At 38.9% G+C, this 26,275-nt stretch overlaps 1 protein-coding gene and 1 pseudogene across 7 annotated transcripts in view; both read left to right on the forward strand.

Moving 5' to 3' along the window:
- Positions 1-26,275, forward strand: part of GRIA4 (glutamate ionotropic receptor AMPA type subunit 4) — a 372,806-nt gene that overhangs the window by 198,036 nt on the left and 148,495 nt on the right. The gene's annotated exons all lie outside the window — the stretch shown is intronic.
- On the forward strand, positions 18,756-18,913 carry LOC114672591 (U4 spliceosomal RNA; annotated as a pseudogene).

Genomic DNA, 26,275 nt, shown 5'->3' on the forward strand with positions numbered 1-26,275 from the left:
ATTTTTCTTAGCCTTTGAGGCATATAAACCTGATTATTAAAGACATGTTATGAGGTAAAGCTGTCGTTTTGTTTTCCCTAATAAATAACATCAAATGTTTTTGTTTCCAATTTAATAAAACACAAAAACAACACACGCACACACTAGACCACTGGACCATCCTCAGGAAATGATACATATGACATACTATAATAATGGGAGACTTTAACACCCCACTGTCAACATTAGACAGATCAATGAGACAGAAAGTTAACAAGGGTATCCAGGAATTGAACTCAACTCTGCACCAAGTGGACCTAATAGACGTCTACAGAACTCTCCACCCCAAATCAACAAAATATACATTCTTCTCAGCACCACATCACACTTATTCCAAAATTGACCACATAGTTGGAAGTAAAGCACTCCTTAGCAAATGTAAAATGACAGAAATTACAATAAACTGTCTCTCAGACCACAGTGCAAACAAACTAGAACTCAGGACTAAGAAACTCAATCAAAACTGCTCAACTACATGGAAACTGAACAACCTGCTCCTGAATGACTACTGGGTACATAACGAAATGAAGGCAGAAGTAAAGATGTTCTTTGAAACCAATGAGAACAAAGATACAACATACCAGAATCTCTGGGACACATTTAAAGCAGTGTGTAGAGGGAAATTTATAGCACTAAAGGCCCACAAGAGAAAGCAGGAAAGATCTAAAATTGGCACCCTAACATCACAATTAAAAGAACTAGAGAAGCAAGAGCAAACACATTCAAAAGTTAGCAGAAGGCAAGAAATAACTAAGATCAGAGCAGAACTGATGGAGATAGAAACACAAAAACCCTCCAAAATAATCAATGAATCCAGGAGGTGGTTTTTGAAAAGATCAACAAAATTGATAGACCGCTAGCAAGACTAATAAAGAAGAAGAGAGAGAAGAATCAAATAGATGCAATAAAAAATGATAAAGGGGATATCACCACTGATCCCACAGAAATACAAACTACCATCAGAAAATACTATAAACACCTCTACACAAATAAACTAAAAAATCTAGAAGAAATGGATAAATTCCTGGACACATACACTCTCCCAAACTAAACCAGGAAGAAATTGAATCCCTGAATAGACCAATAACAAGCTCTGAAATTGAGGCAATAATTAATAGCCTACCAACCAAAAAATTCCAAGACCAGATGGATTCACAGCCAAATTCTACCAGAGGTACAAGGAGGAGCTGGTACCATTCCTTCTGAAACTATTCCAATCAATAGAAAAAGAGGGAATCCTCCCTAACTCATTTTATGAGGCCAACATCATCCTGATACCAAAGCCTGACAGAGACACACACACAAAAAAGAGAATTTTAGACAAATATCCCTGAAGAACATCGATGCAAAACTCCTCAATAAAATACTGGCAAACCGAATCCAGCAGAACATCAAAAAGCTTATCCACCATGATCAAGTAGGCTTCATCCCTGGGATGCAAGGCTGGTTCAACATATGCAAATCAATAAACGTAATCCAGCATATAAACAGAACCAAAGACAAAAACCACATGATTATCTCAATAGATGCAGAAAAGGCCTTTGACAAATTCAACAGCCCTTCATGCTAAAAACTCTCAATAAATTCGGTGTTGATGAAACATATCTCAAAATAGTAAGAGCTATTTTTGACAAACCCACAGCCAATATCATACTGAATGGGCAAAAACTGGAAGCATTCCCTTTGAAAACTGGCACAAGACAGGGATGCCCTCTCTCACCACTCCTATTCAACATAGTGTTGGAAGTTCTGGCTAGGGCAATCAGGCAAGAGAAAGAAATCAAGGGTATTCAATTAGGAAAAGAAGAAGTTTAATTGTCCCTGTTTGCAGATGACATGATTGTATATTTAGAAAACCCCATCATCTCAGCCCAAAATCTCCTTAAGCTGATAAGCAACTTCAGCAAAGTCTAAGGATACAAAATCAATGTGCAAAAATCACAAGTATTCTTATATACTGATAACAGACAGAGAGTCAAATTATGAATGAACTCCCATTCACAATTGCTTCAAAGAGAATAAAATACCTAGGAATCCAACTTACAAGGGATGTAAAGGACCTCTTCAAGGAGAACTACAAACCACTGCTCAGTGAAATAAAACAGGACACAAACAAATGGAAGAACATACCATGCTCATGGATAGGAAGAATCAATGTCGTGAAAATGGCCATACTGCCCAAGGTTATTTATAGATTCAATGCAATCCCCATTAAGCTACCAATGACTTTCTTCGCAGAATTGGAAAAAACTGCTTTGAAGTTTATATGGAACCAAAAAAGGACCCCACATTGCCAAGACAATACTAAGCCAAAAGAACAAACCTGGAGGCATCATGCTACCTGACTTCAAACTATACTACAAGGCTACAGTAACCAAAACAGCATGGTACTGGTACCAAAACAGAGATATAGACCAATGGAACAGAACAGAGTCCTCAGAAATAATACCACACATCTACAACCATCTGATCTTTGACAAACCTGACAAGAACAAGAAATGGGGAAAGGATTCCCTATTTAATAAATGGTGCTGGGAAAATTGACTATCCATAAGTAGAAAGCTGAAACTGGACCCTTTCCTTACTCCTTATACAAATAGTAATTCAAGATGGATTAGAGACTTAAATGTTAGACCTAAAACCATAAAAACCCTAGAAGAAAACCTAGGTAATACCATTCAGAACATAGGCATGGGCAAGAACTTCATGTCTAAAATACCAAAAGCAATGGCAACAAAAGCCAAAATTGACAAATGGGATCTAATTAAACTAAAGAGCTTCTGCACAGCAAAAGAAACTACCATCAGAGTGAACAGGCAACCTATAGAATGGGAGAAAATTTTTGCAATCTACTCATCTGACAAAGGTCTAATATCCAGAACCTACAAAGAACTTAAACAAATTTACAAGAAAAAAACAACCCCATCAAAAAGTGGGCAAAGGATATGAACAGACATTTCTCAAAAGAAGACATTCATACAGCCAACAGACACATGAAAAAATTATCATCACTCTCCATCAGAGAAATGCAAATCAAAACCACAATGAGATGCCATCTCACATCAGTTAGAATGGCGATCATTAAAAAGTCAGGAAACAACAGGTGCTGGAGAGGATGTGGAGAAATAGGAACACTTTTACACTGTTGGTGGGACTGTAAACTAGTTTAACCATTGTGGAAGACAGTGTGGCAATTCCTCAAGGATCTAGAACTAGAAATATCATTTGATCCAGCCATCCCATTACTGGGTATATACCGAAAGGATTATAAATCATGCTGCTGTAAGGACACATGCACACGTATGTTTATTGCGGCACTATTCACAATAGCAGAGACTTGGAATCAACCCAAATGTCCATCAGTGACAGACTGGATTAAGAAAATGTGGCACATATACACCATGGAATACTATGCAGCCATGAAAAAGGATGAGTTTGTGTCCTTTGTAGGGACATGGATGCAGCTGGAAACCATCATTCTCAGCAAACTATCGCAAGAACAGAAAACCAAACACTGCATGTTCTCACTCATAGGTGGGAATTGAACAGTGAGATCACTTGGACACAGGAAGGGGAACATCACACATCGAGGCCTATTGTGGGGAGGGGGGAGGAGGGAGGGATAGCATTAGGAGATATACCTCATGTAAACCACGAGTTAATGGGTGCAGCACACCAACACGGCACATGTATACATATGTAACAAACCTGCATGTTGTGCACATGTACCCTAGAAATTAAAGTATAATTAAAAAAAGAGAGAGAGAGAGACAAGTTCAGCTGCTCCCACTAACCATCTGGCCACTATTGGAGAGGACCTAATAGACTCCAGGCAATGACCTTTGCCATGCAAGTCAGTTTAGTGAACCTGCCACAGAGAGCTCATCTTTAAAAAGCCACCCTATTACGTACTGGAGGCATCAGTCCTCAAGAAGGCTAAAAAGGATGCCCATCTCTGTCAGTAACAAAACATAAGCAAGCCTCTTCTTGAGGATGGGTCAGGGGGAGAAGAAAAGGAAATTCCATGAGGAGCTTTCTCCAAACGTGCCTGACCCCAACCTTCCTCCTGAGGTACAGCTGAACTACTAAAAAGAAGTTATGTATAAATTGTAAAGCCTGCCTGAATATTCAGATAATCTCCCCACCCGACCCTAGTACCTGTCAGAGTTTCACCTGACTCCTCAAGTCAGGAGTAAGCAGACTTTTGACATAACTCACAAAAAGGATAAGTTTGTAGGTCGCCTTCTCCAAAATTATTTTTATGAGCAAATGTAATATCCGCGACTGTGTTAAGCATTTTTTAAAAATTATTATTGATTACTGCTTATTTTTTATGGTCAGCATTTCTGAAGCTGTCTAGTGTGTATGCAATCCTGATTGTAGTGCTACAATTTTTAGCAAATTTATATGCAAGATGAGTGGAGGGAGAGGGTTGAATTATTTGGGAGCGATGAGTTGCATTCTTACCAGAGCACAATTCCCCTTCCCTCAATTATAAAATTAACCATGCAGTCATTCTTTATGTAGTCAGATGAGAAAGAAAGCCAAGGATCAGCTGTCAAGAGGGCTGCGGGGAACACAGCAGCACAACTGAGAATCGAGGGTAAGGAAAATGTATTACAAACACATTGTGACTTTCAGATTTCCTTCACCAGTCTTAGACGATAGAAGACATACAAATGAGAATTCTTATTGCAACTTATCTGGCAGGCAGAGGCAGAGAGACCTCTTATCCATTTCTTTATTTCCTTTTTCTCTCACCCCATCTCACACATGCTTTTGGCCTGCCAAGTCCCAAATGTCACATCCCCAGAGGCAGCCTCTGGTGGTAGCAGCCTCGAAGCCCCATCCTGTTAGTGAACAAAGGGGTGACTGGAATTGCTCAGTCTGAGGAGGATTTTCTTAATGCCCACCCATGAAGAAGAGAGTGGCATTGTCCATATGTTTTCTTGTTTTGAAAAAAATGAGACTGGGGTTGGGCTGCCTGACAAAATACAAGACACCCAGTTAAATTTAAATTTCAGATAAAAAATGCAGCTTTTTTTTTTTTTTGAAAAGTGTGTTACAAATGTTGCATGGGACATATTAAAAAATATTTGATGTGTATCTGAAATTCAAATACACCTGAGCATCCTGCATTTTTACCTGCTATACCTGGCAACCTTAAACTGAGACCACATTACAAAACTAGGCCATGACGAAGCAGGTAAATGACATTCAGGGTTTGCACTCACTTTCCCTATTAAGTGCTTTCTCTGGGCTTGAATTCACAGAGACCAGTACCCTTGTGATACCCATTTGTTCTGTTCTTACCCCTCAGCTTCACCTCCCCCTCTCTCCCCCACGCTTTTTAGGAAGGGAATCTGCAGACTGTGATTTTAGAGTAAGATGCTCCATTACTGCACTCAGGGTGGGTGACTAGAAGGCTGAGAGAGTGCAAGCAGGAGAAAAGAAAACAAAGCAAATTTTCAATACCTCACATCTTGCCAAGGATGAGCTCTGTTTAGTTAGAACATGTTCATTTATTTCACAAAGACCTTTGAGTTCCTTCAGGGAGCCAGCATTCCTTTATTTTCTCCACATGATTGCCCACTTGCTGGTGGAATCCCCTCTCAGTTTCTACCTGTGTGTCTCCACCCTTCACACTGTAACATATAAGGGTTCCTTCGGCTTTATTTGATACGAATTTATGGATAAACCAGGTTTGGTGGATTTGTTGCAAACAGTTGGCAATGAAAAATATTATTCCACTACCTGGGTCCATCTTCTAGTGTGATATCATAGCGGTCCATGTGAGGGCTTGGGACTCAGCCACCCTTGATTTGAGTCCCTTCTCTGTTACCTACTACCATCCTTGTCTTTTTTTTTTTTTTTTTGAGACGGAGTCTCGCTCTGTCGCCCAGGCTGGAGTGCAGTGGCCGGATCTCAGCTCACTGCAAGCTCCGCCTCCCGGGTTTACGCCATTCTCCTGCCTCAGCCTCCCGAGTAGCTGGGACTACAGGCGCCCGCCACCTCGCCCGGCTATACCATCCTTGTCTTTTTAGGAAATTGATGTAACTTTTATGAACTTAACTTTTTATCTTTGAAATAGTAATAGTAGTGACTTAATTGGGTCTTGGAGGGCATTAAAAAAGAATATGAATATCAAGTGACTAGCAGGATGGGAACACAATGTCCCTCTTTCCCCTTTACTTCCCCACAGGGAAAGTACAATATTAACTACAAATAGTTAATATTGTAACCCAAATTAGAACTCTGGGCTTCTGATTCGTACCCTTCTTGCTAAGTCATTCTGCTCATAAACAGATATTTTTATAGAGTTTGGAAGAGAAGATTATGAAAAAGGGCTTTGATTCTTACTTAAAAGAAAGAAATTGGCCGGGCACGGTGGCTTGCGCCTGTAATCCCAGCACTTTGGGAGGCCGAGGCGGGCAGATCATGAGTTCAGGAGATCGAGACCATCCTGGCTAACACGGTGAAACCCCGTCCCAACTAAAAATACAAAAAATTAGCCGGGCGTGGTGGCGGGCACCTGTAGACCCAGCTACTCTGGAGGCTGAGGCAGGAGAATGGCGTGAACCCGGGAGGCGGAGCTTGCAGTGAGCCGAGATCGCGCCACTGCACTCCAGCCTGGGCGATAGAGTGAGACTCCGTCTCAAAAAAAGAAGAAAAAAAGGGAAGGGAAAGGGAAAGGGAAAGGGAAAGGGAAAGGGAAAGGGAAAGGGAAAGGTGAAGGGGAAGGGGAAGGGGAAACGGAAAGCGGAAGGGGAGGGAGGGGAAGAGAGAGGAAGTGGGGGGAGGGGGGAGGGGAGTGGAGGGGAGGGGAAGGGAAGGGAAGGGAAGGGAAGGGAAGGGAAGGGAAGGGAAGGGAATTAGGAATGACTACCTTGTCTCCTCATCTAGGCTGGGAAATACATATCACAGTGATCCTGAGGAGTGAGACATGCCATTTTTTATAAGGGTAGAGGGAAACGGGGGAAGGAATAGGAATCATAAAACTACATCTCATCTATTCCTATTCAGACAACGGAATAACTGAAGATTATTAATAAGGAAGATTTCATCCATTAATTTGTTTCATATTTAGCAATGCTATGTAGAGTTTGAAATATTTTCAGGAATCGACAGTGGTAATAAAATTCAGGTAAAGAAAATTTCAAGGAGGAGATTGATACAGAGACAACCCTGCTTGTACTTTATAAATGACTCTAAGTGGATAAGCAATCAATATTTTCCCCTGGAGAAACATGGTGTTGGGACACTATTGCGTTGCTTAGTTCCATTTCTAACTAGGCTCTAGGAAAGCCCCTAACCAATAAGGATGATAAGTGGATAGGTTCTGGAGTCAAGAAATAAGGCTTTGAATAAGGGCTCTGCCACTTACCAGGTATGCAACATTTGGACATTTTACCAAAACCCATCTAACCCCTCATTTTCTTACTGGTATAAAATAGGATTCCAATAGTGTTCTTCTCTCCCCTGAGAGTGCTGAGTGCCTGATATGTGCTTGGCTCTGTGCTCAAAGTGCTGAGGACACATGAACAAAACAAGATAGGCAATGACAGATCGTAACAGCATGAAAAAAATAAATAAGAGGACATGAGAGAGACAAACTCTGTGTCATGAGAGAGAGTGGGCGGTTGCTTTAATAGGTGGTCCTGGAAAGCCTGCCTTTCAGGTGATATTTCTGCTGAGATCAGAATATAAGAGCGAATCAGTCCTGCAAAGAACAACAATAGCAGCAACAACAACCAAAAGGCAAAAACGTTCCAGGGGATGAAACAGCAAGTGCAAATGTGCTAAACCAAAAAAGAACTTGATGTGTTGCAAAATGAGCAAGGAAGGAGGAATGTGAGTTGAGGTCAGTGAGAGAATCAAGGCCTTTAGCACATGGTGAAAAGTTCAGGTTTCATTTTAAGTGCAAAGTAAGTCATGAAGATTTTTAAAGGGATGGCATGATCTGATTTATACTTTTGAAAATTACTGTGGCTGCTATGGGGGAAACTGTACATTAATATCTGGTACATAGTGTCAAATAAATGCTAGTAATTAATATACTATTATTACCTCTAATATACTATTATTACCTATTAATATACTATTATTAGTACCTCTGCTACATATTATTGTTGATATTACTATTGATTCACACTCAAAGTATTAATGGCAGTGTCCTGTGTATGCTGAGCCTGTGCAGAATTAAAATGATATGGCAACTACTACTACGTAAGATAAGGTATTCTGCAGCAAATGTTCCTTTGTGTGTAGGCTTGAGCAAGTTAATCTCTATGAATTTCAGTCCTTTGATTTGTAAAATGGTAATAATGGTAAAGCAATTGTAGGATTTAAATGAGAAAACGTATATAAAATGCGTAGTAGAGTGACAGTAGGCAAATAACTAATATTACCCATTATTACCATTTTAAGTATATACACAAAGGGAAAAAAATAATTGGCTACATTTTTCAACCTCAGACTCTTAAGAACATGAAATATATACAGAAATAAATGTATAGCAATTAGTATGAGCATCTATTGTCTTACATTCCTGTATAGCCCATTCCCTTATTCCTTTCATTATAAGGAATCTCTCCCAATTAGTTCATGGAGAATCGTCACAAAAAATGGGGTAGATCTCGTTTTCCTGTAATGACAGAGGTGAACATATGGCCCAGAGTTGGACAAACTACAATATCCCCTTCCCAGCCATAGTGATTGGTTCAGAGTTGGGCATGTGACCCAAGCTTGGCCAGTCAGGGTCTATCCATGGACTTATCTGCCAGCCATAAGAAAAGACTGTTGCTTTGCTAGAGTGGAAATGCAGATAAGTTGAGTCGAGGGCTACCACTAGCCCTTTTTGCTTACTGAGAGATAGAGAGACAGAGTCCTGACAACAGGATTTAAGGCTCTAAACCAAACAATACCTAAAACCAGCCTTCCTACCTGACATCTCCAGTTACATGAATCAATACATTCTCTTTTTGCTTGAACCAATATGACAAATCAAAGATTCTTGTCTAATAGACCCATGCAACTGAAGATCAGTTCTGGAAGTACATTCATCCATTTGGAGCACAAATTTGCTGTTCCCCAAAACAAATCCTTTACTTGGTTTAGGAAAAGGGACTGAGAAATAGTGTTAGGTGCAAAAGAAGTGTTGATAGTTAAGACTGTTTTATCTAATGGAAAGGTAGATGGGAATGCTTCCTTTCCCAGAGCCCTGCTATTCTTCCTACTTTTCATCTGTCGTCTCACCTGACACCTGAATGCCCTCATGTGTCGGGTCACCTTCAATTCTGAGAGCTCTCTGAGTCTTTTCTGCTGCCTAGTCCATCTGCTGTTGACGTCGCTCCAGCTGTTACTGCTGAAAGCTGAGTGCGAAACTTTTAAATACACTGCCAAGTATGTTTAAGGGGTTTATATGAATGAAAAATGACCAAAAAAAAAAAAAAAAGTGGATGAGTCCTAAGAAGATTTCTTCTTTCTCACTTCTAAAGCATTAACAGAGTTTGGAAATAAAGTCTGCTATATTTAAGTTCTCAATAAATATTTTAGGAAATCAAGATAGCTTCAAGAAATGTATAATTTTAAGGTCTTACCATCTTATGAAATCTCACAGACATTTCATATGATTTAGTTTAATAGTATGTCAAGGTATTTATCCATTTATTCACACAATAAGGCTACACATTTCCAGGAATGAATTTAATTAAGCACAACTCTTCCTTACTGCCTAGCACCCCTCCTTTAATGCTTACCATGCTTTTGACCCCAAATTCACACTCTGCATGCACGTGAGAGAGCATGATGTAACAAGAGGCAGCACAGTATAATAAGAACATATGGGCTTTGGATGTCCTATTCCCAAGGTCTCTGCCCACACGTCCTAGGTCTGTCGACCTTGGGCTAGGCACTTCACTTGTCTGTGCATTGGCCTTCTCCTCAGGAAAATATTACCTATCCTGTAAAGTTGTTTGTATTTAAAAATAGTATTAATACAGGTGTGTTGTGATAGTGTTTGGGTATGCATCCTCACCCAAATCTCATAGTGAAATGTAATCCCCACTGTTGGAGGTAGGGCCTCGTCGGAGATAATTGGATCACGGGGGCAGATTTCTCATAAATGGTTTACCACCATCTCTCTTGGTACTGTTCTCATGATGGTGAGTGAGTTCTCATGAGGTCCGTTTGTTTAAAAGTGTGTACCACCTCACCCCTTGGTATCTTACTCCTGCTTTCACCATGTGATGTGCAAACTCCTGCTTCACCTTCTGCCATGATTGTAACCTTCTAGAGGCCTCCCCAGAAGCAGATGCTTTCTGTATAGCCTGCAGAACCATGAAACAATTAAACCTCTTTTCTTATAAATTACCCAGTCTCAAATATCTCTTTATAGCAATGCCAGAATGGCCTAAAACATGATGTCTCATAGTGTCTTACGTATCATAATAGATTATTTCCATCAGTAGCAGAGTAGAATGGTTATAAACTCAGGCTCTGACTCGGTGCAGTGGCTCACACCTATAATCCCTGCACGTTGGGAGGCCAAGGCAGGAGAATCACTTGAGGCCAGGAAATTGAGAGCAGGCTGGGCAACTTAGTGAGAACCCATGTCTACAAAAAATAAAAATAAAAAATTAGTCTGGATGGTGGTGCACTCCCATAGTCCTAGATACTCAGAAGGAAGGCTGAGAAGGGAAGAGTGTTTGAGCCCAGGATTTCAAGCCTGCAGTGAGCTATGATTGTGCTACTATACTTCAGCCTGGGTAACAGAGTGAGACCCTGTCTCTTTAAAAACAAACTAACTCAGATTCTGAAATCCAACTGCTGGGGTTTGAATCCCAGCCTCTTCACTTACTAGCTTTGTTGTGTTAGGCAAGTTGCTTATCCTCTCAAAGTTGCAATTTCCTCATCTTTAATGGGGAAATATTAATAGTATCTATCTTGTTAGCATGCCATAGAGATTAAATGAAATGTTGGTAAATCATCATTTTTCTCAAACTTACTCAGTGAAATAGTAGTGAATTATCATAAAAGCAACATTCTAGTTACAGGATAACCTGGAAGAGGAATTAAGAGCTTTTGAATATCTAGTATGTACCATAGCTATTCTAGGCACAAGTCATAGAGTAGTGAAAAAACTTATGTTATCATGGTGTTTACACATCTGCATTCATATAGCATTGATACAACATTTGGGTGCTTTATAGTAATAAATCTGAAAACTAGCTCAGTGTTGTGGCCAAAGTAATAGTTTTTAAATTTTCTTTTTTCTATTCATTCCTTACAACTAGAGCAAGATGTGTCAGGTGTATCATACATTTCCAACCATTCTCATGTAAAGAGGACACTTTAAATTTTCAGTAAATCTCATAGTGATGGTTATAAATGATAGGATAAATTCCACTTCAAAATAATTACAAATATTTTCTGTAAATTCAGTGGATTATTGTGAGATTTATATTTTGAATACATTACAGAATATCATTAGTAGGTTATATTTATAGAGTATTACTTGCCTACCTGTGCCTTCTAATTAATGTTACATTTTAACAGAAGAAAGATATTTCTAGTAGTGAAGGTCAGTGTAAGTGAGGAACCATATTATTACAACACAGAAATCTGTAAGCACAATGAAAAACAGTCAAAGAACATGCACCAAAAATTAAATCCAGTGGAAAATATGGCAATCATTTTAATTTACTAAAGCAAGCACCTACACAAAGCAAGAACACAGAGCAGAGATACAAATGCTCTAGAATAGAGCTCAGGAAAGTAGTGTAAGAAGAAAAATAAATGGAAATAAATGTGGAATTAGAGAGACAAAGGAGAATCAACCTTGCTAAAAATACAGTAAGGGTCATAAAAAGTGACCAAAATAAAATAGCTAAAGATTTTTCAAGGATTAGATAGCAAATTTCAGGTATAGAAGAGAAGACTGGCACAGGAGATCCCCAGAATGCATAAATTGAGTCCCAAGTGTTGGTTAGAAAAAAGTGATGTTTGGTTTGCAGCCTAATGAGCTAGAACTTGCCTGTGCCACCCTGATATGCAAAAGTCCCACAGTGTTGGAAGTGCAGGTCTGTTACTCAGGGGAGAGATGAATGCTACTTCACTATTACATTTGTTTTTACATTCAGAGGTGGCACAGCAAAATAACTTGCATGTCTGGCTGGTGATAATTCCATCCATTATAACCACTAATACTCACAGGTAAAGAATGAGTCTTCATCTTGCTTGCTTGCTATGTTATTTTTCTCTAACTATTCAATTAATATTTTATTACATACAATAGTAGTGACAGAGATAATTCAGATGGATAGCATTCCCAGAATGTTCACAAACATCCTCTAAATAAAGCTTTTGTCACCTTAGAGCATAAAATGCCTGCCTAGAGCAATTACATGACAAATACAACTTTCACATACTGACATCTTCCCTTCCTGTGCACTGGAGAGGGCATAATGGGAACCAAACGACCAAAGGCCAAGGAACAGGACAGAAAAGGCAGGCACAGAAGGGCTTGAGCTAATAGCCAGACATAAGTGACCTTTACTCCATGATGCTGACATCCATTTAATATAGGCCTCTGAAAACTGCTAGCAGTTTGATATGGGATTTTAGAAGTAATATGTTTTAAAACTTAACTAATCCCTTGTTTTTAATTTAATTTTTTATGTGTGTGTAACAAAGTCAAGCTACATTAATTAGGTTAAATTTCATGACCACACATTTTATGCAAGGAAATCAGGACAATGGAAAACATTTTTCTCTTTAACTTTCTAAAATACATGGATTAAGGACCGAAAAAGCAGCCACTTGGGTTTGGACACTGTCAGTTTATTTTAGTATATAATTTGTCCTTTGAGGCATGGTGAAACATTTATGATTTCAAGAACTAGGGCAACTAAGGGTAGAAAAGTGGAAATGGCTCTTTACTTATTTATGTGCATGCTCTGATTGAAAGACATGTAGAACAGAATTTGAGAACCTGTGGTCTAACACCATACTATCTGATTTTGGATCCTGGCTCTAACTCTTACTATTTATATGACCTTGTGTAAGGCAGTTAATATCTCTGTACCTCCATTTCCTCGTCTGTCAAATTAAGAATGATCATGAGTCTATTTTGGTGACAATTAATTCTCATAAATCACTCATAACAGTACTCAGCACATAACATGCACTCAATTAACTTTAACTCTCATTAATTGCATCTTTACAAGCAATCAGAAAATTATACTTTCTTACTGAAAAATACAATCTTAGGTATCATTGACAGTGTACCAAAAATTCAGTTGAAGAATAATTATATTTCTTATAGGTCAAATATAACATTTGTGAGAGTTTCTGTACCCTCTGAGGGGTGACAAGCACATGAAACTCTCCTGAGTAGGGGGTAAGCGTAGATAAAATTGCATGAAAAGTTTTCCTTTATAACATGCATACATTATCATACATTATTATATTTAAATCTCTCAGCAACACAATGAAATAAATAGATATTACTATCTCTGATGTGCATTGAATTGTGTCCCTCTAAAAAATGATATGTTGAAATTCTCACCCTCATTACCTCAGAACATGAACTTATTTGGATGTAGAGTCATTTAAGATGTAATTAGTTAAGATGAAGCCATCCTGGAGCAGGGTGGGCCCCTAACCCAGTGTGACTAGTATCCTTATAAGAAGATGGTTATGTGAAGATGGAGATACACAGGAAGAACACTGTGTCACTACAAAGGCAGAGGTTGAAGTTATGCTGCTCCAAGCAAAAAAATGACTAAGATTGCCAGTAAACCACCAGAAACTAGAAAGAGGCAGGGCAAGATTCCTTTCCAGGCTTTAGAGGGAGCGTGGCCCTCCAGAGGGAGCAGACTTCATAATTCTAGCCCCTAGAATTGTGAGACAATAAATTTATGTCATTTTATTTATTTATTTATTTATTTTATTTATTTTTTTTTTTTTTGAGACGGAGTCTCGCTCTGTCGCCCAGGCTGGAGTGCAGTGGCGGGATCTCAGCTCACTGCAAGCTCCGCCTCCCGGGTTCACGCTATTCTCCTGCCTCAGCCTCCCGAGTAGCTGGGACTACAGGCGCCCGCCACCACGCCCGGCTAGTTTTTTGTATTTTTTTTAGTAGAGACGGGGTTCCACCGTGTTAGCCAGGCTGGTCTCGATCTCCTGACCTCATGATCCGCCCGTCTCGGCCTCCCAAAGTGCTGGGATTACAGGCTTGAGCCACCGCGCGCGGCCTTATGTCGTTTTAAACTACCCAATCTGTGGCACTTTGTTACCACATCCCTAGGAAACAAAAATAATTCTCTTTTCACAGATAAGGAAACTCAGGGCTAGAGAGTAAGATCACATAACTCGTAGGTAAAGGAAACCATTTCTGGATTCAAAGCACAACTTTTTCTATTGGGACACGTTGTCTCTTTCCATCTTTCCTTCACACACTGTTCACTCCAGCCATGCTCTTCAAATAACCCTTCCTCAAACATGTCAGGCATGGACCCGCTTTATCTTTGGTCATAGGGAAAAAATGTAAATTTATTGACTGGCTCCCCCATGCCAGGCAACTCACTGGGCAATTTTCATATGCAATATTATCTCAGTTTTGCATATGAAATGAATTTTCTGCCATTTTTCCTGCATGAAAATCCTCATTCTTCAACTGCCAAGTCAAATTCTCCAAATCCATCAAGTTTTCCATCTATGTTGTCAGAATTATTTTTTTCTGTTTATTTCTGTTGATCTCTAATTATTTACTATTATTCCATTTATCTCTAATTTTTGTTTGTAGGTGATGCACAGTCTGTAGCAATCTGTCAATTTCACTGAATTTTAAGATCTTTAGAGACAGGGACAGAAATGTAAGCCCTTTAAGGAACCACAGACGAAGTCACTAAAATTTTTACTTAGACTACACAATCTGAAATGTAGCTTTTCCTGATTTACATATGCCATATGCAATCTTTGTCCTATTTTCCAAGCCAAAAATTGATCAGCAGGCTGTTAAGAACAGAAGAAAGAGGGAAAACTTCCCTGATGATATATGAGGCCTGAACGTTTATTAGTTTTTGTTATTGTTTTTGTGTTTAAATTGATTCTCCATTTACTGTACTGTTGACCTCTGTTCCTCAATCTTATACCTTCTGTTCAATATGAAATTTCACTGAATATTTAGACATCCAAAACTGAGAGCTCACTCAGTTTCAACACAATAAAATGGTGAGATAAAAGCTTAAACTTTTATGAAATAAAAGTCAAAAGTTGTATTTTAGAACACGGTTTCAGAAAATAATAATAACAATATAGGAAATCAAAGGAAAATCAAAATCTGAATGATTTAGTTAAAATTGTATTGAAGCAGTTTATTTTCGGCAATATTGTTCCCTCTGAAGAAACTGTGGGAGGTGGGTATTAGGTCATTCTTGCATTGCTATAAAGAAATAACTGAAACTGGGTGATTTATAAAGAAAAGATGTTTAATTGGCTCACAGTGCTACAGGCTGTACAGGAAGCATAGTCCTGGCATCTGCTTGGCTTCTGATGAGGCTTCAGGAAGCTTATAATCATGGTGCAAGGCAAAGGGAGAGAAGGTGTCTCACATGGCAGAAGCGGAAGCAAGAAAGAGAGGGTGGGGGAGGAGATGTCTCATTTCACTACCACCAGATCATGTGAGAACCCACACGTATTGCAAAGACAGCACCCAGCCAAGAGGGATCCACCCCCATGACTCAAATGCCTCCCACAAGACCCCACCTCCAATAGTAGGGATTATAATTGAACATGAGATTTGGGCAGGGATAAATATCCAAACTATATCAGAGAGTCTTCATAATTTGAATTCTGTAAATTTCATTTCTTGTTCATAATTTTTCCGTAAAATTTATGCTAAAAAAATTCTTAATATCCACACACACTTAACACATTAGGCCAGTGGCTGGCACAAACCATGACTTATCATATTAAGCCGAGTCAGGCTGATCTCACTGCTGCTTCAAGGTACGCATATAATGCAGCAGAACTACTGCACATTGCAGATGAGCTAGTCTCTGCTGCGCTCACCACGCAGGTTCCCAGAACCGGGAAAATCCTTTTGCTGTAGAACAATTTGCATTACAAAGAGATGCTAATACCTAAAGCCTAAATGGAACTGAAATGCTTAGCTTTAAGCCAGGCTATGCCTTTGTAGACGTAGGGTTATTTTAACTCTTGTAGCATCTTTCTTCAGAGTAATGAGGAACTTGACAAAGAATATAATTTCATGACTAGTATACAATAATAATCAAGATAAAGTTTAAATGACAGGCAGAAGGTATATAGCTAGGAGTGCTGCCCAATGCCTACCCCAGAGGAAATCAGAGTGGCTCTTTGAGTCAAAGGATGTGAAGTTTCTTTTACCCAAGACCTTTCTGTTTTCTTTCAGTTTGGTTTAACAGAATTATGAGGGGGGGAAATATGAGAGGAAATTAAACACTCACTATAAATGTTTATGCTTATGCAGGTCAGTGTCACCAAGTAGGCTGCAAAGTCTTAGGAGGGAAACTTGTTTTCATTACCTTTATGTGCCTGTAACACTTAGCATAATGTATGAAAAATGGTAGGGTGCCCAGGGAATGCATGGATTTTTCTACCCAAATTTTCCTTTTACCATATTTATTCATGTGCTTCTTCAACTATATGTTCATGTAATTTTACTTAAATTTTGCTTTGCTTTGGTAATTAAGTAACTAATTAAAACAAAGTATGGTGAATTGGAGTTTAATTATCCTTGTGGTATATTTTAATATCTTCTTAACATACTAAGAGTATAATGACAGTTAAGAAAGTGAAACCATCTGGAAAAAGAAGATAGTCACAAAAGTATATAATAAAAATTGATTTTCTTATGGGAATGTGTAATATTTGCAAGGAAATTATTTGCAAGGACTGAGTAGAGTGTAAATATTGAAAAAATGTATTTTTGGTTATTACTCTTTCTGCTGTCTTTAATACAATTGATGCTTCTGAACATTTCTTCTTCTATCATGTTGCAAGTACTGAGTTCTTTTCAGTATATATTTATAGCCTCTTCCAATGTTTTCTGCTATTTTAGAATGATAGTGGTACCAGGCAATATATTAACTCTCTTAGTTCAATCCCATTTCATATTTCCCCATTAATCTTGTTCAGGATTTCTGTCAGGATCTTCTCAAATGCATTGTGATAAAGCAGGATTCATATCACTGCTTACAAAACTTCATTTGGAATCACAGTTATTTCTTGGCAGATTCATGTATGTCTCCCAGCGGATTTAACCAGAGCTAGTATTGACTTACGGAACACAGCTTGAATTCCAGAAGCCACTATTTACAGACCGAAGAGGTGGATTTCTTTTTTTTTTTTTTTTTTTCTTCTCTTGTCATAAACACCCAATTTCTTTTACAAGAACAGGCAAGAATTCTGTGGTTAGGTTCTTGTGGAAAAAAAATAAGGTAATAAGTCAAAAAGAGAAGAAAAAATACAGAAAATGAGGGGGAAAACCTGGGTAAGAGGCTTGAAGAACTGCTGATGGGAACTCAAGAAAGCAGGTGGTGGAAAGGACATTTTGCAGAATCAAGTGGATACAACTGATGAAAAGAGTGGTGTAGCACTCTCCCAAGATATTGTGGTTACTGCTATCTTATCTGAAACATAATAAATAAATCTAAATTTAAATGTTTCTAAGTCTTGACATAATGAACAAAGTATAATAAGATCTATGATATTGCAATGGGGACTGACAGTGGAGTTTGATGCCCCAGATAATTATTGACTTCTACATGGTTTAAATCTAAAGGAGGTTTTTGAGACGGCATTTTTTATTATTTTAACTAATGCATGTTTCATGGACTGAATTATATCCCCCTCCAAATTCATATATTGTAACCCTAACCCCCCTGTACATCAGAATATAACTGTATTTGGAGATGATCCTTTCAAGATAAGATTAAGGTAAATTAAGCCATTAGTGTGGGCCCTAATCCAATTTGACTGATGCCCTTATACAAAGGGAATTTGGACATACAGAGACACCAGTGGTGTGTGTGCACAAAGAAGAGACCATGTGAGGATTCAGAGAGAAGGTGGCCATCTGCTAGCCAAGGAGAGAGGCCCCAGAAGAAACCAAACCTGCTGACAGCCTGATCTTGGACTTCTAATCTCCAGAACTGTGAAAAAGAAATCTCTGCTGTTTAAGTCATCCAGGCTGTGGTGTTTTGTTATGGCAGCCTTAGCAGACCAATAGAGTAGGCATATAGTTTTAAAAGTCAAACAGTTCAGCTAGGCTTAAGAATATCCCACAGCCTCTGGTTCCACCCCCTGTTCATGCCAATTCTCACTCTCAATCACTTTCAGCTGTTTTCGTTGTTTCTCATGGTGTATACTTCCTTATTCTCAAATAGCATTTTATACTATTTCTTAATTTTTTATTAAACAATATCTGACTTCCTACCATGGAAGATGAAGATTTAGCTCCCCAACAGCTTATTCCACTATTACAAAACACACCCACCTACGCGTGTTGCTTCCCCAATATTCACAATAGAGTTGCACCACAATATTTGGTGTTCTCATTTCTATGCCTCTTTAAATATTATTTATAGTTGAGCCATGTAGAACAATACGATTATATTTGTACCATATATTGTTCTCCCTGGAGTTAATAATTGCCTCACAGAATGTGCATAAATAGCTTTGTGCAGTGGCAGTATCATAGCCAATGAGGTTTATCTGAAGCACGATTATTACTAATTGAAAACAGAATGTGCATAAATAACAAGTCAGTTATTCCTCCAGGAAGATCTCCCAAGGAATCAAGGGTAGCCTTATCTTTGAAATATCTCCGCAGTCATCTGTGGGGTACATAATCTACAGCTGGAGATACTTGAGGCTTTTCATTTTGTGCCCAGTATAAGATGGCAGATGTGTTGCCATGGCCAGTATAATGATGCCTCCAGGGAGCAATGGTAGCCATCCAGGAGATACAGGCTTGATCAGACTTTGATTCCAATCAGTCTCATCAGAGAATGGTCTTCTCTCCATTGTTAGTCACTAAGGCCAGTGAGCAACTCAGAAACTTCAATCAACAGCCACAATTTGTTTACCCTATTTACGGTCTCAAAGATGGATAACATTACTCTTCCAGTCTGTAGTTTTCCAAGTGTCAAACCAAAAAGCTAGGCCAATGGAAATCACCCAAGAATCAGTAGAACTATAACAAGATGTATCAAGGGGAATATTAGCCAAGACTATGAGAACAGCCTTGAGTTCTGTCCACTGAGCCAAGTGGCCACATTCAGTTTTGATGTTGCATGACTGGCACTTCACATGTACAGCTGCAGCAGTCAAGGGGACATCACTGGGTTTCAGCCCAGCCGAAATATTATTGAGCCAGGCCTAGGCATTTATGGGAACTGCTGTGAACTGGGCATCCTGCTGAGCCAGCGATGTGGTTCAGGCAATGGAGTGCCTCCTTTTTACCTAAAGCTGAGATGCTGCTGGGTTCAGGCCAGCTACCTTCTTGAATAAGCATTTCTATCTAACAATTGAGGCTTGCTGGGCTTTTTCACCTTTTAACACAATTGAGTCCAAGTTGACTTACCCCAAAATGGAGACGTTAGGCCAGCCACAAGGCTTCTATGCCTCAGACATTCAGTTTTAACAAGAATACAGTAATTTACAAAAGCATGTACCTGGTATCTGCATCTAAGAGACAAAGAATTCCAAACCCCTTAGGGATGCCTGTCGGCGAAGGCTGTCTCCCTTTGCCAGAGGATCCAATTGGCAAAATCATCAGTCGCAGTCATTTAGCTCAAGGGGTAGTTAGGTTTGGGAGAAATGTTAAAGGTACTAACACCTCTCTATTTGTGGCTCTTCTGAATTGGGAGATCCCTTATGGTATTTAAGAACATTCCTAGTACAGACATACAATACCAATTATATATTCTGCGTGGAAGCCGCAAAAATAGTACATTAAATTCTCCTAAAGAAACTGACTCACAGCACCACTTTAGCTTCCCTTTCCATGGTGAATTCCATCCAAACCCCATAGTTGAATTTGGATGTCCCCTCTCCTAAACAGGACCAGATGGGCTGGTGGGCCCCGTATCCAACAAAGCCTTAAACATTTGATTCCCTTGCCTCCCTAGCAAACTCAGACATGTGTGTATAACCTTCAGTTCCCCTTGAGGACAAGCTGGCTTCAGCCCTGCCCCTAAACATCTTTCTCCTTAAAGCAGCTGAAATTGGGGTAGCATGGGATGGAGGGGATATGGAGTCGGGAGAGAGGGGTTGCAGGGAGAAAGGGGTTCTATGCCATGAAAACAAAGCATTGCTTCACTTTTCATTTCAATCTGTGCAGCCACTAGACTTGTAGACTTCTTTGGGTCAGTTTCTTATTCGCCATGGGACACCTGCGTCTGCATTACGAGCCAAATCCAGGGCAGTAAGAGCCTAACAACTAGTCAATGCCTCACCTATGGTTTCCAATTGGAACTTGTCTGCCTTAGGGACAACTATCCAAGAGGGCCAAAGCTTCCATATAGCAGCCAATATTCACTGCAAAAATATTCTTAGATGTTTTATTGTCTTCTCTGAATGGATCTAGGTTTGTCATGATAGATTGCAGGAGAAGCTGAGCCTTTAGATGGCGTTGCTGTTGACATTCATCTTTAACAAGAATTTCATGCTTCTCTCATTTTCCAAGCAAATCAGACTAAATTCTTACAATTCATTTGGTTTTGGAAGTAACATATTTCTCTCCTTTCTCACTCAGTGAGGGTATGCGATTCTGGAACTGTTTTCTGATAGGGAAAAACCTCTGCCTACCTAGAATTCATCTTCATAATACTTTTTACAATTGGGCAGACCTGAGATTGAACACCAAATTATCAAGGAAGTCTCCTGTGTGAAACAGAGTTAACAACTAGGGCACTATATTGGCAGCTGTCTTTGATCCTATTTCCTATTCTTTGGTCAGCAACCACCACCCCAATTCCTTCTCATTAATAGGCAATAAAGTGGAGAACCTTGTATAGCCTGGTTGACATATAGTTTAGTCAACATCTTTGTTATTGATTCCTATGGATGTTTTTTCCAAATTCTATTAATCAACTTGTGAGACCTTCATCCTTCCTCATCCAGAAAGTCCTACCTCTCACCATTCCAGCAACATTGCCAAATTGTCAAGAACTTTTATGGATCTGAGACTTTACACTACTGACAAGCTAACAAGTTATCCTGGCTCCTGCTCTAAATCATAAAGTGAAAATGGTTTCCAGGCTTGGAGAATTCCATAGTTTCTACTTGAAACCTGAGCAGTTTCCAAAAGTATTTATTCAGACTAAGAATGAAGCAAATATTGTCAACGTAAAATAATATTTGTTATATATGATACAATATCAATATCAGTGACATTACTTTAGTGGAGATTTGTAAATTATGTTGCTGATTCATTACTATTAAGCGGCATAGAAAATATTTAGAAGGAAAAAAATCAGTAAATTGGAGGAATAACCTGAAGTTGAATTTCTATTTCAAAAAATTTTCTCATGTTAAATAAACTTATCTTAAAATAAATCTTCATTTTGGAGTTTTACTAAAATGTTCTATAATTTTATTTTACAGTCAGAGGATGACAGAAAAGAGAATGGTGTGGATATTCTGGTACCACCATCGTTCATAAAAGGAAAAGATAATGAGATCTAAAAAAAACTGTCAAAATTTTCTTCCATTCATCAGTGCTGCAGAGCTAGAGAAGAAATAGAGCTACGCAGTATAACTGCTGATTATTTTATGATTTCATCACCAAAAGAACAGAAATTAATGGGGATACCAAATAGGGAAAATATGCATTTGTTACGTCTCCTTACATTTTATTATACTGTATAAATATTTTTAAATCAACAACTTCTGGTTAAGTCAATAGACTATCAACTAAATTTGCTTTTTTATGTATGCCAGGATAAAATAATTAATCAGATTCTGTCAAAAACTTGACATGTTTCTGGTATAAAGTAGGATTTTAGTGCACATTATTTAAAAACCATGTGGCAAGCACTTTTTATGTGTAATGCTTTCTTAAGATACTATCAGAGGGAACAGGGCAGCTTTTTCAGTAGAATTTTTATTGCCATACTCTTTTTAGTCATTAAAGATAGGTCCACAAGATCTTATTCCAATCTGACAACTGACATCACAAATGTGAATTAAATCAGTTTAGTCGTTTTTAAATGCAGCTGAAGGGGAACAGTTCTGGATATTTCAAACATATTACTGTTTCTCTTTCACAAAATTTAATTTGTTTCTTAACTGAACTAGTGCCTCTGGGTGTTTGTAGAGGGAAAATAAAACCTCCAAGACTGTTTTGTTCTGTATAAAAGCCGCTGTGCTCAGAATAAACCCAGAAAGACATTTAAAGGTGAACAAATGACATACAAGCATACATTTCTTATGATGCAGTAGAAACTGTAGTTGGCACATTAACCATCACTACCCCTGTATGTGGTATGTACCCAGATAATTCCATATGTTGGAAATGCTACCGAGGCAGCATTGGCAGTTCCTACCTGAGACAGCTAATACAGGGTATTATCTGAGACTGCCAACATGGATGAAAATTATACTTTGGAAAGTTTGCACTTAGTCACAATGCAAAATGAGGACAGATTTAAACATGACATTTTGCCAGTCAGGAGACTTTCTAGAAGATGAAAGACTGGTGAAATAAATCCCAGTGTTTTCATAAAAAGAAATAAAATAAAAGAGTATGAGACTTTCAGAATTTCACTCTTTGTGAGGTCTGGGATCTGATTTTCCATACATGGTGTAACAAAATTTTCAGGAGGCAGTAATACAATTACTGAGAAATGGGTTATCTGAAATCCTCATAGCCTTATATCTTTGAGGACTACTTCTTGTTCCAGGGGTGTCCCAAGATATAATTTTTGACATGAGTTTCCTATGTTCAGCTACTTAAAAGCGCTCCAAATGTTCAGAGACAATTTTCAGCCTTACCAGAAAGAATGGCTTGCTGATATTAAAAATTAAAAACTTGAAAATGGAGAGGAGAGATAGAGTTCCCAGTATTCCCAGACAGACTTGCAACAGGCAAAGGGGCTGGTTATAGAATCATCTAACAATAATAGCTGCTATTTATTGTGTGCTATATCCAGTGATGTACACACAAACATACACACACACACACACACACAGACTGATAATCTCTAATTCTTAGCAGATCCTATTATAACCCTTTTACAGATGAGAATAATGAGGCTCATTAAGACTTAGTAATTTGCAGAAGACCATCTAATCCATAAGGCAGAGAGCCTTGAACTGAGGGTACGTCTAAAATGAGGAAATGAAACATCAAGTCCCTTCTGAGTTGACACCCCAACTTCCTGGCAATGCAAGAGCAATGACTAGCTCTTTAGCAGGAGTTACGTGGAGTCAAGAGAAGAAGTGCCTCCTAATGCTTCATCTTCTTACTCAGCCAGTCTGCCACAAATTGAGGAGACTTCAGCGGATGGCTGTGGAATGATTTTAATTACCACCCTATCTGCCAGTGACAACAGTGGCAAGGACTGCTAGCTTCCAGGAACAGCCATTGCAATTGTGTTTGTGGAAAGTGAAGGGACTTTGCCAGGAAGTTTAAATTTAAACATGATCAGCTACTCACAGAGAGTTAGTCCTAGTGCCAGAGGGACCACTTAAAGTGGCCCAGCTATAAGAAGACATATTCCCCCACACTATGTTGACATATACTAACAGAGGTGCTGATATCTGTCTGGGGAGAGGTTTGCAGAAAGGGAGAAATGCATGTGATCCATTGGGACTGGTTTCACTTTCTGTAGATGACCGAAGTTGAAGAGAGAGAAGCAGAAAGCTATTTTATCCATATATCAGTTTAAAATTATAGACTCAAGGAAAGACAGACATAGGGAGTGCTGAGTTGGGCAGGCATGTGAATGAACGTGAATTGGAGAATGAGAAGATGTGCAGAAGAGAGGTGGAAAAGTAAAAAAATAGAAGCCTGCAGAAAATTATTTTGATGACTATAAAACAAAACTAACAGACTGATAGACCTGGCTAAAACCAAAAGCAGTTCATAAATCTGATATTGAAAGGATTGAAAGGACATTTTCAAAATACTACTTTGATTCTCTATTACCTGCTGCTTGAAACTCAAACCCTTTAGCTTAACATTGAAGATCTTCCAGTGCTCTTGACAAATTCACCATTCCGTATGCTGAGAATTTCACTAGTAAGTTTTCTAAATGGGCAGTGAGGTGACAGACTTATGTTTTAGAAATATCACTGACAGCATTATGGATTATTGATGGAATAAAATAGGAACCATAGGCAGGGTGACTACTTGGGAAACTAGTGCAGTGGCTTAGTCTCAAAGATGATGAGGATATGAACTAAAATAGTGAAAGTGGACGTGAGAATTGTGCCGGACTTGGATTTCAAAATACCAACTAAAATTTATTCAAGTTTATTCAAATACAGAATAGTTTGTCTCAAGGCTATTTATGTAGAACCTGGAGGCTCCACTTAAGATGAAGACTTGGGAGGAGAAAGACAGACTTTTCTCTGCTGGCTGGCTCGTAGCCCCCATAGAGTTGATGGTGGCACTAGCCATGTAGATGATAAGCTAGATCTCCGCAGATTTTCTGGTCTTATACACAGGTGAGCAGATAGTAGGTGGTCTATTTATGAAATTTCAAAGTGGAAGAAATGCTTGAAGCTTCTCAGTCATGGATTCTATTCCTTGCTTGAAGTTTTATCTACTCAATTGGACATAGGCATAACACATAAAAGAATAGGCAGAAGCCTGGCTTAAGAGACCTATTCTCCACCCAGGCAAAGGGCCTGTTTGACTCATCTCTGGGGCCTTCCTTTCCACTTTTCTATTGTTTCTCCCACTGCCTTAACAGATAGTTTTGCTGAATATTGCAGAGAATTATTTTGAAAACCATTTCAACCAAAAGTGTACATGTCACTTTTAGCTAGTGATCTTATCTGTCTTTATCTTAGACTCCTAAGAGAGGTGAATTATGTAAATACACACACACACACACACACACACACACACACACTTTTTTATCTATCAACCATGCCAAATGTGGTAGCTTTAAAAAGCATTTATTATTTCTAATGACTTTTTGTGATGACTTGACTCAGCTGAGCAGTTCTGTCCTGTAATGATGGCTGGGTTTATAGTCATTTGGGTACTTGACTGGGATAGAATGTCCAAGATGGTTCATTCATATGACTGGCAAGTTGGTGTCAGCTCTCGGCTGGTATCTCCACTGGGTCTATTAACCAATATTTCTTTTTTCTCCTCCTTGTGGCTTTCTTGAGCCATGACATCTAGGTTCCAAGAAGGAGTGTTTCAAAGGATAAGTTCCAGTATGCAAGCACTTAGCAAATCTTCAATTGCATCTGTCTTAGCTCCACCTCATTAGTCAAGACTAGCCACAAGGCCAGTGCAGATTAAGGGGAAAGGAAATAAGCTCCACCTCATGACATCAGGATTAGCATGAGCATATGGGAAAAGGACACTGTTGGGGGCTATCTTTGGAGACACCTTACTAAATACACACACAACACTCATTTGTATGCAGTGTTAAAATGTGCGTTTAAAATGAATACAAAAATCCTTCCTGTGTTACAATATTCATACGTAACAATCCATGCTCAGAATATTGTCCCGTACTCATCAAGTAAAGGGAGAAACATTATAAAGTGTCATGGGTATTAAAGTGAGTGCCTCTGATAAATTGTGAATTGTCCACAGACTCTTCTGTATTGTAGGAAATCAAGGAATGAGCAACCATTGAGATAGGGGAGCAAGTGGTGGAGCTTTTGGGAGGGTTGCAGTGCTCAGCTCTGCAGGTTATGCTCCACATAGCATTGGCTTCTTCTGAGATGCCATTGTATGAATGACACCCTTCAGAGTTGTGCAGTGCAAAAACATCCACCATATCCCTGGCTCTGTACTTTCTAAATTGGGACACTGAGTAAATAGCAATGTAAAACTCAGGAGAAGTAAGCATAGCAGGGAAGACAGTGAATTCCACTTTGGACATGCTGGATTGGAGGGGCCTGTGCAACTTCCAGACTTAGGTATGTGATGGATAGTAGGATAGGAAATGTTGATTTGGAGCCCAGTAAGCCTGGGGAATCAATGAGATCATCAAAGCAA

The sequence above is a fragment of the Macaca mulatta genome, chromosome 14 (assembly GCF_049350105.2).
Source record: "Macaca mulatta isolate MMU2019108-1 chromosome 14, T2T-MMU8v2.0, whole genome shotgun sequence".
Classification (NCBI taxonomy): Eukaryota; Metazoa; Chordata; class Mammalia; order Primates; family Cercopithecidae; genus Macaca; species Macaca mulatta.